General features: G+C 36.8%; 1 long non-coding RNA gene across 1 annotated transcript in view; it reads left to right on the top strand.

Annotated features, from left to right (window-relative positions):
* Window positions 1–622: 622 nt before the first annotated feature.
* LOC306652892 overlaps window positions 623–14,244 on the top strand; it is a 34,644-nt gene continuing 21,022 nt past the window's right edge. Inside the window, exons 1-2 of the long non-coding RNA XR_013761570.1 lie at window positions 623–1,126; window positions 1,253–1,392. This is a non-coding gene — a long non-coding RNA (uncharacterized lncRNA). The remainder of the gene's footprint in view (window positions 1,127–1,252; window positions 1,393–14,244) is intronic.

Genomic DNA, 14,244 nt, shown 5'->3' on the forward strand with positions numbered 1-14,244 from the left:
TCAAAGAGGGGTTGTGGAATGAGTGCCCTGTTGGACACAATATTATTCTTTTTCATTTTGAGACAGGGTCTTGCTTAGTGGTTTAGGGCTTCTCTAAGGTTCTGAGGCTGCTGTTGAATTTGGGATCCTTTTCCCTCAGCCTCCCTAGTAGCTGGGAAGGCAGGCGTCCACCCCTGCGCCAGGTTTCTAAGATTATTTTTCAAGCCAATAAATTCTGGTAACACACACATACTTTGTTCCAACAACCTAGGCAGAGTGCTCCCAAATGCCTGCATCCCCACATACTTTTTTAATTAGTGTCCTTTGTCAGGTGGCCTGAAGGGTGAAGTTGTTTTCTATAAGGGACAGACAAGAGTGCAGAATGGAAGACTACATGGAATGCATTTCAAGCGTACACGACCAGTCTGCACGTCATGGCATCCGACCTGAGGTCATCATAGTGACCTTGACGAGTTTTTACTAGAGACTTCCCTGTCTTGGCGATAAGAGCAGGACCTCAGCTTCAGGTATTTTGGACTCATCTGAGGGTGTGGGCAGAGTTTTCCCATCGCCTGAGTCTGAGCCTAGTTCCTCTAATTAGTGCACTTTCCCAGGTGGCGGCCTGAAGAGTGAGGGCGTTTTGCTTTCAGAGAAAGGCAAGGACGCAAAGAGGAGGACAGCACAAAGCATTTCTGTGGCTACAGACGAGCCTGCACATTGCGGTTGCCATCGAAACCTGACGTCATTAGAGCGACTGTGACGACATTCTAAAGCAGACCAACTTACTCTGGTTGGAGAGCAGGGCCCCGCCTCCAGGTGTTTGGACTCAGCGGAAGGTGTCCGCGCCCCACGGTGGGAGCTGAGACCCCTGGGATGTGGGGAGACAACGGGACCCCAGACCAAGTCGCCTCGTTCGTGCTCTGGGATTCGGCACCCAGCTGCTGGAGAGGGAGCGGGATGGGGAACTCTCCTAGCCTCTGGCAGCGTGAGGTCCTGCTCCAGGGTGTCCTGGACCTACTTTCCATGTCAAGGCGGGGCGCGGGAGCATGACACAGGAAACGGCCTTCTGTGAGCCAGCTCTCCTCTGTAAAGTGGGGGTGGGATGCTCAGCCACAGGATTGGTGGAATCTTAAGGGATAAAACACGTGTAAGCCCCATTGCTGTGTGTTTATTGTGAGATCAGAATGCTCACTTCAGTTCCTAGCATGGTTCAAAGGGTGTAGTTATTCCGACAACGTTTAGTCATTTCTGGATTCTTTCTGTCCCTGGACAGCTCTTCATATGTGACTGAGCTCATATCAAGTGCCTGGAGAAGACAGTTTCTGGAGTTGTGAATCAAGATGCCTGCTGAAGCTTCTACTCCAGATCTGAAGGGCAGCAGTGCTCAGGAGACTCCTGGCACCTCCATCCCTGGTAAGATAACACCTGTCTCAAATGGTTTCATAGATCTGAAGAACAGTATGTGGTAGAGTAACTCACAAAATAGCTAGAAAGTAGAGAAGCTACTTTGATATCATACTTGAAGAGGTTTAGTGGGTGGAATTTGCCTTCAGCAGCTACCATGCTTTGTAGAAATCGTTAAGGCCCATCTTTGTGATGCCTTTTTTTGTCACAAAGTAATTAATAGTTCCATAAACTCACTGTATAACATGCATATGCAATAAATATATTTTATGACTATTAATAATTAGCAAATTTATTGTAGGTCTCAGATATGTGTGGAAATATGGAGTTGATTGCATTAAAGGTCATTTGAGTGATTTGTGAAATTGTGACATGAATTCTTTCTGAGTAGCTACAGATTTCTCCTTTGTTTAAAAATTAATTTTAAGTCAAATTTTCCAAGTTAGCTTAAAACATTTCTTATAACAATTAAAAAATTTCAAAACAACTACTTCTGTATTCACTGTTTTATAGTGATATCCAGTAACATCTTTCAAATGACTAGCTGCTCTAAAGTACCACTATCAATACATTCCCAGAACATCATATTTTCAGAACATTCTCCCCTTGCTGTGCTCTGTCCCCAAGTAACCACTTGATTTCTTATAGTCCTATTTAAATTGGATCAAATGGCTTGGATTTTTTTGATCTGGCTCATTTTATTCAGCTTAGGTTTCTTGGATTTTTTTGATCTGGCTCATTTTATTCAGCTTAGGTTTTACTTTTAAAAGTTATCTTAGCCATGAATATATGAGACAGCAGAAGCATTATTTCTGAATACTTGGGACTTTTTGAGTATTCAGTACATACTATCCACTAGAGGAAGACTTTTGTATGGGAAACAAGATTATTACCAGTTCTTTTGTGAAGCACCTAAATATCCATTTTATATAAACTGAATGAGAAACATTTAGTAGGTTTATCTTCAAATTTAAAATTATAACAAATATTTTATAAGTGAGTATAACACTTTGGAGTTTTTGAACTTTCCCCCAAGAAGGATACTATATGGATAGAATGAATTTGTCTCTATCCTCTGAATTTTGCTATTTTGCAGCTCTAATGCCCAGTGGAATATTATTGGATGTATGACATTTAAGAGGCAATTAGGTTTTGATGAAGTCATGAAAGTTGCTTTATAAGAACAGAGATGTGAAATATCTGTCACTCTCTCAGCCATGTGAGGATACCACAAAGACATAAAGAGTAGGATGAAGGCTTTCCTAGTTAAAAAAAAATCCTTCCTGCACTTGATCTCCAGTCATACAAGCCTCCAGAACTGTTACAAATAAATATTTGTTCCTTAAGTCAATGTTATGGTATTCTGTGATAGCAGCCAAGAATAAGCCAGGGGACAATAACAATATTAGTATATTTCCCTGTTTTAAAGGAGGTTTTAGGAATCTGGTGATCATGAAAACCAAATCATACCAATTCTTTTGTTTCATACCTACATATTTAACACCAACAACAAGAAAAGAAAGTGAGTAATAAATAGCAATCATGTGAATATTTTATTTCAGCAATTAAACAATTTTTGGTGGTAGATACTTTCATTCTTATTTGCTAATATTGTATCCTACTTACTAAGGAATTTAATAAATGGATCATTTTATATCTAATAGTAATGTTCTCCAGAAGAAAGTTTTCCTAAGTATTACAGACTATATTTTTCAGATTTTGGGGGGGTTATAATTCACAAAAGTATATTTTACAGCTTGACTTTGTTTCATCATACATGTCTTGCACTTGAAAAGAGTAATACCTTTCTACCCAATTTACCATTATTCCAGGAAAATTCTACAATGAGTAGATATCTGCTCAGACTTTGTTCACAACTTGGCTACCATGACCACTTCCCTCAGTTTCTGTATGACTTAAAAATTGAGAAAAAATTCACATAACATAAAATTCCACATTGTAACCTTTTTAATGTGCACGAATTAAGTTTTTTTTAGTATACTCACAATTTTGTATACCCATTGCCACTGTTTAAATTTGTTTTGGTATATTATGCCCCAGAATGTGGTCTTTCTCAGTGAATGTTCCATGGGAGCTTGAAAAGAATGTGTATTCTGCTATTTTTGGAGAAAGAGTAGATGTTCCTCAATTTATGATGGGTTCATGTCCCAATAAGCCTTCATAAGTTGAAAATATCACAAGTCAAAGATGCATTTAATATAGCTATAATACTGAACATCATAACTTTGTCTAGCTTTTTTTCTTTTAATTAGGCTACGGTTCAGTAAAACCATCTAATACAAAATTGCTTTTACATGTAATTTAATGAATACTGAACTGAAGATTTAAAAAAAAACCAAGATTGATGGTATGGGTATACTTTTTGACCATCAGTTCTTAGGTTAAACCATTATAAGTTAGGAACCATCAGTATTCTTCAGAAAGATGTCAATGACATCCAATAAATTAACAATGCTGTGGAATTCCCTTGTGACCAATTTTCTACCTGTTGTATCTGTCCATTTCTGATAATGAGTGTATTGCTGGCAATGGAGACATTTTTTGTTTCATTAAGCTGGGAAAAATTCTTCCAGTGCCTGTTGTGGAGGACTAACCAGCATCATGGTTGCCATAGAAACCTTATATCATTATGGTGACCATGGTTATTGTGACATTTTAAAACAAAGTGGCCTGCTTGTTTGGAGAGTAGCATCCTACCTCTAGGTGTTTTGTCTCAGCGAAGGGTGTGGGTGCCCCATGGTGGGGGTGAACCACCCTGGCATATGGGGAGATGAAAGTATCTCAGACCCACGTTGCCTTGTTCCCGTGGTATGCTGACTGAAGAGGGAGAGAGATGCGGGACCCTCCTGGCTTCAGGTAGCATTATGTTCTGTGTGGTAATTGTGGAATCATAAATGCCTGTATAAATTTAGGCCACATCTTATACCTTTGCAATTTTTTGTTAGAAGATGAGAGATAAAGGAGAAGGAAAAGGTCCTGGTGAGGAGCCCATTGTACCCTCTGGTTGTTGTGATCACTAACCAGTTGTAACAGTACCGCTGGTCACTGTGCCAGTGCCGCCTTCTAGCTTTGGAACTCAGTCCTTCATTGTTGGATAAGGAAAGGAGATGTGGAACCAGCTAGTGTGGTGTCCTGGGCAAGGTGTCCTGGACCTACTTTCCATGTAAAAGTGGGGCAAGAGTCTCACCCACAGGATTGCTGGGACACTCAGTGATCATACCTGCTTAAGTAATAGTGATCCCCATGTTTCTCTCAGATTGATGTTGAAATATGCAGCTGATTTGACAGTCTTCCTTGCAATTTGAGATTGTAATGTGATAATGTATTATTTCATGGTCACAATTAGTCAGTATTGGAGATTTAACCTAGGGGCATCTTAGCACTGAGCCATATCTTCAGCCCTTTTTATTTATTTTTATTTTATTTTGAGACAGGGTGTCGCTGAGACTTAGGACTTTGATAAGTTGTTTTTTGTTCTAGAACTTGTAATTCTCCTGTGTGAGCCTCCTGAGTAGCTGGGATTATAGGTGTTTACCCTACGCCTCTGAACTCTTTACTGAACTTTTAAGAGATTCTAGGAAAGTATTCACTGTTAGTTAAAATGTCAAATACAAGACAGTATTTTCAAATATAATACCATATATTTGCTATATTTTAATAATACCCAGCAATGGTCCCTAAAGTAACCAGCTAGTCCTCAATATTATTTTTATCATTTTCCAGGACATAACATTTTCAGTTCTACAGTACCTGGCTTTCATACCAAAACTAATGCTTTGTTTCCAGGCAAGCACGGCATTTCTTTGCTGTAGATTAAGTTTCATGTCCAATAAATTTATTTACATGGAATCCTAGAGTTGTTTGTTGTTTGATTTGTCTTATTCATGCCATTTATTTTTAGACTCATCCAATTTGTTGTATTTATCAGTGGTTCATTATTCAATTTATTCAGTATTTTGTACTGGTGGGGATTGAACTGAGGACCTTGTATTTGTTAGGCAAGTGCTCCATCTCTGAGCTATACCTCAGCCTGTTCATTTTTTTATTGCCAAATGGTATTATGGTATATGGCTATCCCAAAATGTTTTATGCATTCACCTATTGTTGGATATTTGTCTTTTTTTTCCAATTGGAGGTTGATGTAAATAATGCTATTATCAGGATTTCTGAATAAGTCTTTTCTAAATATGCTTTTTTCCCAGAAGTTAAATATTTAGAAGTCTATGACTGGATCACATCATAGGTATAAGATTAGCATGGTAAGATCCTGTCAAACTGTCTATCATGGCTGTACCCTTTTCCATTGCCAGCAGCAGCATACGAGAGTTGCATCCTCCACAATCCTGGCAGCGCTTGGTATGCTCAGACTTTTTCATTTTGGCCATCCTCATGGGAAAGTACTAGAATCTCGTTGTTTTCTCTTCCCTTTTCCTAATGATTAATGATGTTGAGCATCTTTTTGCATGATTGACTTTTGTATACCTTCTTCAGCAGAGTGTCTATTCAAATCTTTTGCCCACTCACTTGTGGAGTATATTATTAACTTTTGCGGGGTTTTCGTATTCTGGATACAAATTCAGATATGTGCTTTTCAAACATTTTCTCTCAGCCAAGTGTTTGTCTCATCATTCTTTCAACCCTGAATTTGGGAGAGCTGGAGTTTTTAACTTTGAGGAATTCCAATTTACTGTTCTTTATTATTGTTTTTATGTCTCATATATGAAATTGTCACCTAATCCTGAGTCACATGTACTTTCCTCTAGAACTTTTATATATTTAGGTTTTATGTTTGTATTTATCATCATTTTTGAGTTGACTTTTGTATGTGGTATGTATATGTATCATAGTTTATATTTATACAAATGAATATTCTCTTGTTCAGCACTATTTGTTAAAAAGACTGTCTTTTCTCTTGAATTGCCTTTCTGAATTTGTGAAAAATCTGTCCTCCATGTTGATGTGGGTGTATGTCTGCACCCTGCATTCTGTTCCTTTAATGGGTTGTCTATCTCAATGTCAGTCGTATGTTATCCTAGATTCATAAAATGTTTTGAAATCAGGTATATTGCCCTTTAAATTTGTTCTTTCTCAAAGTTGTTTTCATAGTTTGGATAGTTTGTATTCCCATATGAATTTTAGAATCAGCTTGCCAGTTTAACATTTGTAGTAGGATTTTAACATGATTTTCATTGAATCTGCCAATCAGTTTTGAAAGAATAGACCTCATAATCATACTGAATCTTCTCTCGTATGCATACTGTTTATCGTCCACTGATTTAGGGTTTCCTTAATTCTCTGAGCAGCATTTTGTATTTCTCAGTTTACAGGCATTACACATCTGTGGCCAAATTTTTCATAATATTTAATATATATTTGGCACCAGGAATTAAACACAGAAGCACTCTGTCACTGAATTATATTCACAGCTCTTACATGTTTCTTTTTTATTTTGAAGCAAGGTCTTGCTAAATTAAAAAAAAATTGTGTGTTCTGTTTAGTTATACATTATAGCAGTTGCATTTTTTTCATTGTACACAAATGGGGTACAACTTTTCATTTCTCTGGATATACATGATGTAGAGTCACACCATTCATGTAATCTTACATGAATGTAGGGTAATGATGTTTGTCACATTCCACCATCTTACCTTCCCCCTACCCTACTACCCTTCCCTCATTTCCCTCTATACAATCCAACATTTCTTCATTTATCACTTAGGCCTTCCACTGCCCCCTACCACCAAGTTATGTATCAGCATCCACCCATCAGAGAAAATATTAGGCCTTTGTTTTTTGGGGATTGGCTAATTTCACTTAGCATGATATTCTCCAGCTCCATCTACTTACCTGCACATGCCATAATTTTATTCTTCTTTATGGCTGAGTAATATTCCATTGTATATATATACCACAGTTTCTTTATCTATTCATCTATTGAAGGGCATCTAGTTTTGTTCCACTATCTACCTATTATGATTTGAGCTGTTATAAACATTGATGTAGTTTGCTGATTTCAAGTCCTTTGGGTATAGACTGAGGAATGGGATAGCTGGGTCCAAGTTTTCTGAGGAATCTCCATACCGCTTTCCAGAGTGGTTGCACCAATTTGCAATCCCACCAGCAACATGAGTGTGCCTTTTCCCCCACATTCATGCCAACACTTATTATTGCTTGTGTTCTTTTTTTTTTTTTTTTTTTTTTTGCTTGTGTTCTTGATAATAGCCATTCTAATTGGAGTTAGATGAAATCTCAGGATGGTTTATTTTGCATTTCTCTAATTACTAGAGATGATGAGCCCTTTTTCATATATTTGTTGATCACCAGTATATCTTCTTCTGTGAAGTGTCTGCTCAGTTCCTTAGCCCATTAATTGATTGGGTTCTTTGAATTTTTGGTGTAAAGTTTTTTAAGTTCTTTATGGATTCTAGAGATGAGTGCTCTGTCTGAAGTATGTGTGGAAAAATTTTTCTCCCACTCTATTGGCTTTCTTTTCACATTACTGATTGTTTCCTTTGCTGAGAAAAAGCTTTTTAGTTTGAATCCATCCCATTTATTGATTGCTGCTTTTGTTTCTTGCACTTTGGGAGTCTTTTTAAGGAAATCTGGTCCTAAGCTTACATGATGAAGATTTGGACCTAATTTTAATTCTATTTGGTGCAGGGTCTCTGGTCTGATTCCTAGGTCCTTAATCCATTTGAGTTGAGTTTTGTGCAGGGTGAGGGATAGGGGTTTAATTTCATTTTGCTGCATATGGATTTCCAGTTTTCCCAGCTCCATTTGTTGAAAAGGCTATCTTTTCTCCGTTGTATGTTTTTGGCCCCTTTGTCTAATATGAGAAAACTGTATTTATGTGGGTTTGTCTTTGTGTCCTCTATTCTGTACCATTGATCTACCTGTCTATTTTGGTGCCAATACTATATCATTTTTGTTATTATTGTTCTGTAGTATAGTTTAAGGTCTAATATTGTGATACCTCCTGCTTCACTCTTCCTGCTAAGGATTGCTTTGACTGTTCTGGGTTTCTTATTCTTCCAGATGAATTTCATGATTGCTTGCTCTCTTTCTGTAAGGTACGTCATTGGGATTTTAATTGGAATTGCATTGAATTTATATAACACTTTTGGTAGTATGGCCATTTTGACAATATTAATTCTGCCTATCCAAGAACATGGGAGGTCTTTCCATCTTCTAAGGTTTTCTTTAATTTCTTTGTTTAGTGTTCTGTGGTTTTCATTGTAGAGGTCTTTCACCTCTTTTGTGAGATTGATACCCAAGTATTTTATTTTTATTGAGGCTGTTGTGAATGAGGAAGTTTTCCTAATTTCTCTTTCAGAGGATTCATTACTTATGAATAGAAATGCACTCGATTTATAGGTATTGATTTTTTTTTTTCACATAAGGGAGTTTATTAAGCAAACAGTGTCTCCATACAGGGTAAAAGAGAAAATGAGAGGAAAAGAGAAAAGAAAGAGAAAGAGCATGCGCTAGAGAGAGTGGAAAGTGAGGAGGAGAAAGAAAGCAGGTCGGGGAGAGAAAAGCAAGAGCGGTATTGATTTTATATCCTGTTACTTTGCTGAATTCATTCATTAGTTATAGAAGTTTTCTGATGAAATTTTTGGGATCCTCTAAATGTAGAATCATGTCATTAGCAAATAGGGATAGTTTGAGTTCATCTTTTCCTATTCATATCCCTTTAATTTCTTTGGTCTGTCTAATTGCTCTGGATAGAGTTTCAAGGATGATGTTGAATAGAAGCGGTGAAATAGGGCATCCCTGTCTTGTTCCACTTTTTATGGGGAATGCTTTCAGTTTTTCTCCATTTAGAATGATGTTGGCTCTGGGCTTAGCATAGGTAGCCTTTACAATGTTGAGGTATATTCCTATTATCTGTATTTTTTCTAGTGTTTTGAGCATGAGAGGGTACTGTATTTTGTTAAGTGCTTTTTTGCATCTCATGAAATGTTCATATGATTCTTAACTTTAAGCCTATTGATGTGATGAATTATGTTTATTGATTTCAAGATGTTATACCAACCTTGCATCCATAGGATGAGCCCGAATTGATCATAGTGCACTATCTTTTTAATATATTCTTATATGTAATTTGCTGAAATTTTGTTAAGAATTTATGTATCTATGTTCGTTTGGGATATTGGTCTGAAGTTTTCTTTTCTTGATGTGCCTTTGTCTAGTTTTGGTACCAGGGTGATAGTGGCTTCATGGAATGAGTTTGGAAGGGTTCCCTACTTTTCTATTTCATGGAATATTTTGAGGAGTATTGGAATGAGTTCTTCTTTGAAGTTCTTGTAGAACTTGGCTGAGAATCCACCTGGTTCCGGACTTTTCTTGGTTGGTAGGCTTTTAATGGCTTCTTCTATTTCATTGCTTGATATTGATATATTTAAAATGTGTATGTCCTCCAGATTCAGTTTGGGTGGATCATATGTCTCTAGAAACCTGTCAATGTCTTTGAGATTTTCTCTTTTGTTGGAGTATAGATTTTCAAAATATTTTCTAATTATATTTTGTATCTCAATAGTATCTGTCATGATATTTCCTTTTACATCATGAATTTTAGTAATTTGAGTTTTCTCTCTCCTTCTCTTAATTAGTGTGATTAAGGGTTTATCAATTTTGTTTATGTTTCCAAAGAACTAACTTTTTGCTTTGTCAATTTTTTTCAATTGTTTCTTTTGTTTCAATTTCATTGATTTCAGCTCTGATTTTAATTATTTCCTGTTTTCTACTACTTGTGCTGTTGATCTGTTCTTCTTTTTCTAGGACTTTGAGATGTAACGTTAGGTCATTTATTCGTTGACATTTTCTTTTTTATTGAATGTGCTCCATGCAATGAATATGCTCTGAGGAAACAGATAAATAAGAGGAAAATAGAGTGAGAAAAAATATATTAAAAAAACTAAAACAAAACTGTAATATACTATTCAAACCTCCCAGTCTTCAGTAGACTAATGCATGAAAGGTACTTGATAATGAGGTTCTAGTTTCCAGCAGGTGTCTCAGCATGGGAGCTGCCCACACTAAAATGGCAGGGTCTATGTCAGGAATAACCCAAGATGGTGGCTGAGGCATCCCAATGCGATGGTAGATGGGGAGGCATGGCGGGGGTGGTTCAGAGTCCGCATGTGGTGCCCGTGATGAGTTGTGGGGGAGGGGGTGGCCCTGTAGAGCCACATGGGGCTGGGTCTGTCTGTGCCTGGGGCCAGGGCTGTTGAACTAGCCTCTTGCTAAATTTTTGTGGCTGGCCTTGAAGTTGCCATCCTTCTGCCAAGTAGCTGAATTGCATGCCTGTATGACTGTGCCTGGAAATATATCATACTTTTTGATGCTGCTATATTTGACATTATTTTTTTTCAGTTCCATTAATTAATGCCTTAATTATATCTTTTTTTTTAAATTTATTTTTATTGTAAACAAATGAGATACATGTTGTTTCTGTTTGTACATGGAGTAAACGCATACCATTTCTGTAATCATACATTTACATAGGGTAATGGTGTTTGATACATTCTGTTATTTTTTCCGTTCCCCCCACCCTCCCACCCCTCTTTTCCCTCTATACAGTCCCTCCTTCCTCCATTCTTCCCCCTCGTACCCCCATTATGTGTCATCATCCACTTGTCAGCGAGATCATTCTTCCTTTGGTTTTTTGAGATTGGCTTATCTCACTTAGCATGATATTCTCCAATTTCATCCATTACCTGCAAATGCCATATTTGTATTATTCTTTATGGCTGAGTAATATTCCATTGTATAAATATACCATGGTTTCTTTATGCATTCATTCACTTGAGAGGCATCAAGGTTGTTTCCACAATCTGGCTATTGTGAATTGAGCAGCTATGAACATTGATGTGGCTGTATCTCTGTAGTATGCTGATTTTAAGTCCTTTGGGTATAGGCCAAGGAATGGGATAGCTGGGTCAAATAGTGGTTCCATTCGAGCTTTCTGAGGAATCTCCACACTGCTTTCCAGAGTGGCTACAATAGTTTTCAACCCTACCAGCAAAGTATGAGTGTACCTTTTTCCCCACATCCTCGCCAACACCTATTGTTGCTTGTATTCTTGATAATCACCATTCTAGTTGGGGTGACATGGAATCTTAGTGTACTTTTGACTTGCATTTCTCTTATTACTAAAGACGGTGAACATTTTTTCACATGTTTGTTGACTGCTTGTAGATCTTCTTCTGTGAAGTGTCTGTTCATATCCTTAGCCCATTTGTTGATTGGGTTATTTGTATTCCTGGGGTAGAGTTTTTTGAGTTCTTTATATATTCTGGAGATTAGTGCTCTATCTGAAGTATGATTGGCAAAGATATTCTCCCACTCTGTAGGCTCTCTCTTCGCATTGCTGATAGTTTCCTTTGCTGAGAGAAAGCTATTTAGTTTGAATCTATCCCAGTTGTTGATTCTTGCTTTTATTTCTTGTGCTATGGGAGTCCTGTTAAGGAAGTCTGATCCTGGACCAACATGTTGAAGATTTGAACCTAATTTTTCTTCTATAAGATGAAGGGTCTCTGGTCTGATTCCATGGTTCTTGATCCATTGTGAGTTGATTTTTGTGCAGGGCGAGAGATAGGGGTTTAATTTCATTCTGCTGCATATGGATTTCCAGTTTTCCCAGCACCATTTGTTGAAGAGGCTATCTTTTCTCCATTGCATATTTTTGGCCCCTTTGTCTAGTATGAGAAAATTGTATTTATTTGGGTTTGTGTCCATGTCCTCTATTCTGTACCATTGATCTACCTGTCTATTTTGGTACCAATATTATGCCATTTTTGTTACTATTGCTTTGTAATAGAGTTGAAGATCTGATACTGAGATACCCCCTGCTTCACTCTTCCTGCTAAAGATTGCTTTAGCTATTCTGAGTTTCTTATTCTTCCAGATGAATTTCATGATTGCTTGCTCTATTTCTGTAAGGTACGTCATTGGGATTTTAATTGGAATTGCATTGAATCTGTATAGCACTTTTGGTAGTATGGCCATTTTGACAATATTAATTCTGCCTATCCAAGAACATGGGAGATCTTTCCATCTTCTAAGGTTTTCTTTAATTTCTTTCTTTAGTGTTGTATAGTTCTCATTGTAGAGGTCTTTCACCTCTTTTGTGAGATTGATTCCCAAGTATTTTATTTTTTTCGAGGCTATTTTGAATGAGGTAGTTTTCCTAACTTCTCTTTCTGAAGATTCATCACTTATGTATAAAAATGCATTGGATTTATATGCATTGATTTTATAACCAGCTACTTTACTGAATTCACTTATGAGTTCTAAAAGTTTTCTGGTGGAATTTCCCGGTTCCTCTAAATATATAATCATGTCATCAGCAAATAGGGATAGTTTGAGCTCTTCTTTTCCTATTCGTATCCTTTAATTTCTTTTGTCTGTCTAATTGCTCTGGCTACAGTTTCAAGGACAATGTTGAATAGAAGTGGTAAAAGAGGGCATCCCTGCCTTATTCAAGTTTTTAAGGGGAATGCTTTCAATTTTTCATCATTTAGAATGGTATTTGCCATGGGCTTCACATAGATGGCCTTTACAATGTTAACGAATGTTCTCACTATCCCTATTTTTTCTAGTGTTTTGAGCATAAAGGGATTTTATCAAATGCTTTTTCTGCATCTATCAAAATAATCATGCGATTCTTGACTTTAAGTCTGTTGATATGGTGAATGACATTTATTGATTTCCGGATGTTGAACCAACCTTGCATCCCTGGGATAAAATCCACTTGATTGTGGTGCACTATCTTTTTAATATATTTTTGTATGTGAGTGCTAAAATTTTGTTGAGAATTTTTGTATCAATGTTCATTAAGGATATTGGTCTGAAATTTTCTTTCCTCGATGTGTCTCTGTCTGGTTTAGGTATCAGGGTGATATTGGCTTCATAGAATGAGTTTGGGAGGGTTCCCTCCTCTTCTATTTCATGGAATACTTTGAGGAGTATTGAAAGGAGCTCTTTAAAGATTTTGTAGAACTCGGCTGAGAACCCATCTGGTCCCGGACTTTTCTTTGTTGGTAGGCTTTTGATGACCTCTTCTAATTCATTGTTTGAAATTGATTTATTTATGTTGTGTATGTCCTCCTCGTTCAGTTTAGGTAATTCATATGTCACTAGAAACTTGTTGATGTCTTCGAGGTTTTCTGTTTTGTTGGAGTATAGATTTTCAAAATAGCTTCTAATTATGTTTTGTATTTCACTCGTGTCTGTTGTGATATTTCCTTGTTCATTCCAAATTTTAGGAATTGAGTTTTCTCCCTCTTTCTCTTTGTTAGTGTGGCTAAGGGTTTATCAATTTTGTTTATTTTTTCAAAGAACCAACTATTTATTTTGGTAATTTTTCCAATTATTTCTTTTGTTTCAATTTTGTTGATTTCGGCTCTGCTTTTAACTATTTCCTGTCTTCTACTACTTTTGGTGTTGGTCTGCTCTTCTTTTTCTAGGGCTTTGAGCTGTAGTGTTAAGTCGTTTATTTGTTGATTTCTACTTCTTTTGTTGAATGCGCCCCATGAAATAAATCTTCCTCTAAGTACTGCTTTCATAGTGTCCTAGAGATTTTGATATGATGTGTCTTTGTTCTCGTTTACTTCTAAGAATTTTTTATTTCCCTCCTGATGTCTTCTGTTATCCATTCATCATATAATAGAGTATTATTTAATCTCCTGGTGTTGGAGTAGTTTCTGATTTTTACTCTCTCATTTATTTCTAATTTCAATCCATTATGATCTGATAGAATACAAGGTAGTATCTCTATCTTCTTTTATTTGCTAACATTAGCTTTATGACATAAAATATGTTCTATTTTAGAGAAGG

Source organism: Sciurus vulgaris, assembly GCF_902686455.1.
Source record: "Sciurus vulgaris genome assembly, contig: HiC_scaffold_647_arrow_ctg1, whole genome shotgun sequence".
Lineage (NCBI taxonomy): Eukaryota > Metazoa > Chordata > Mammalia > Rodentia > Sciuridae > Sciurus > Sciurus vulgaris.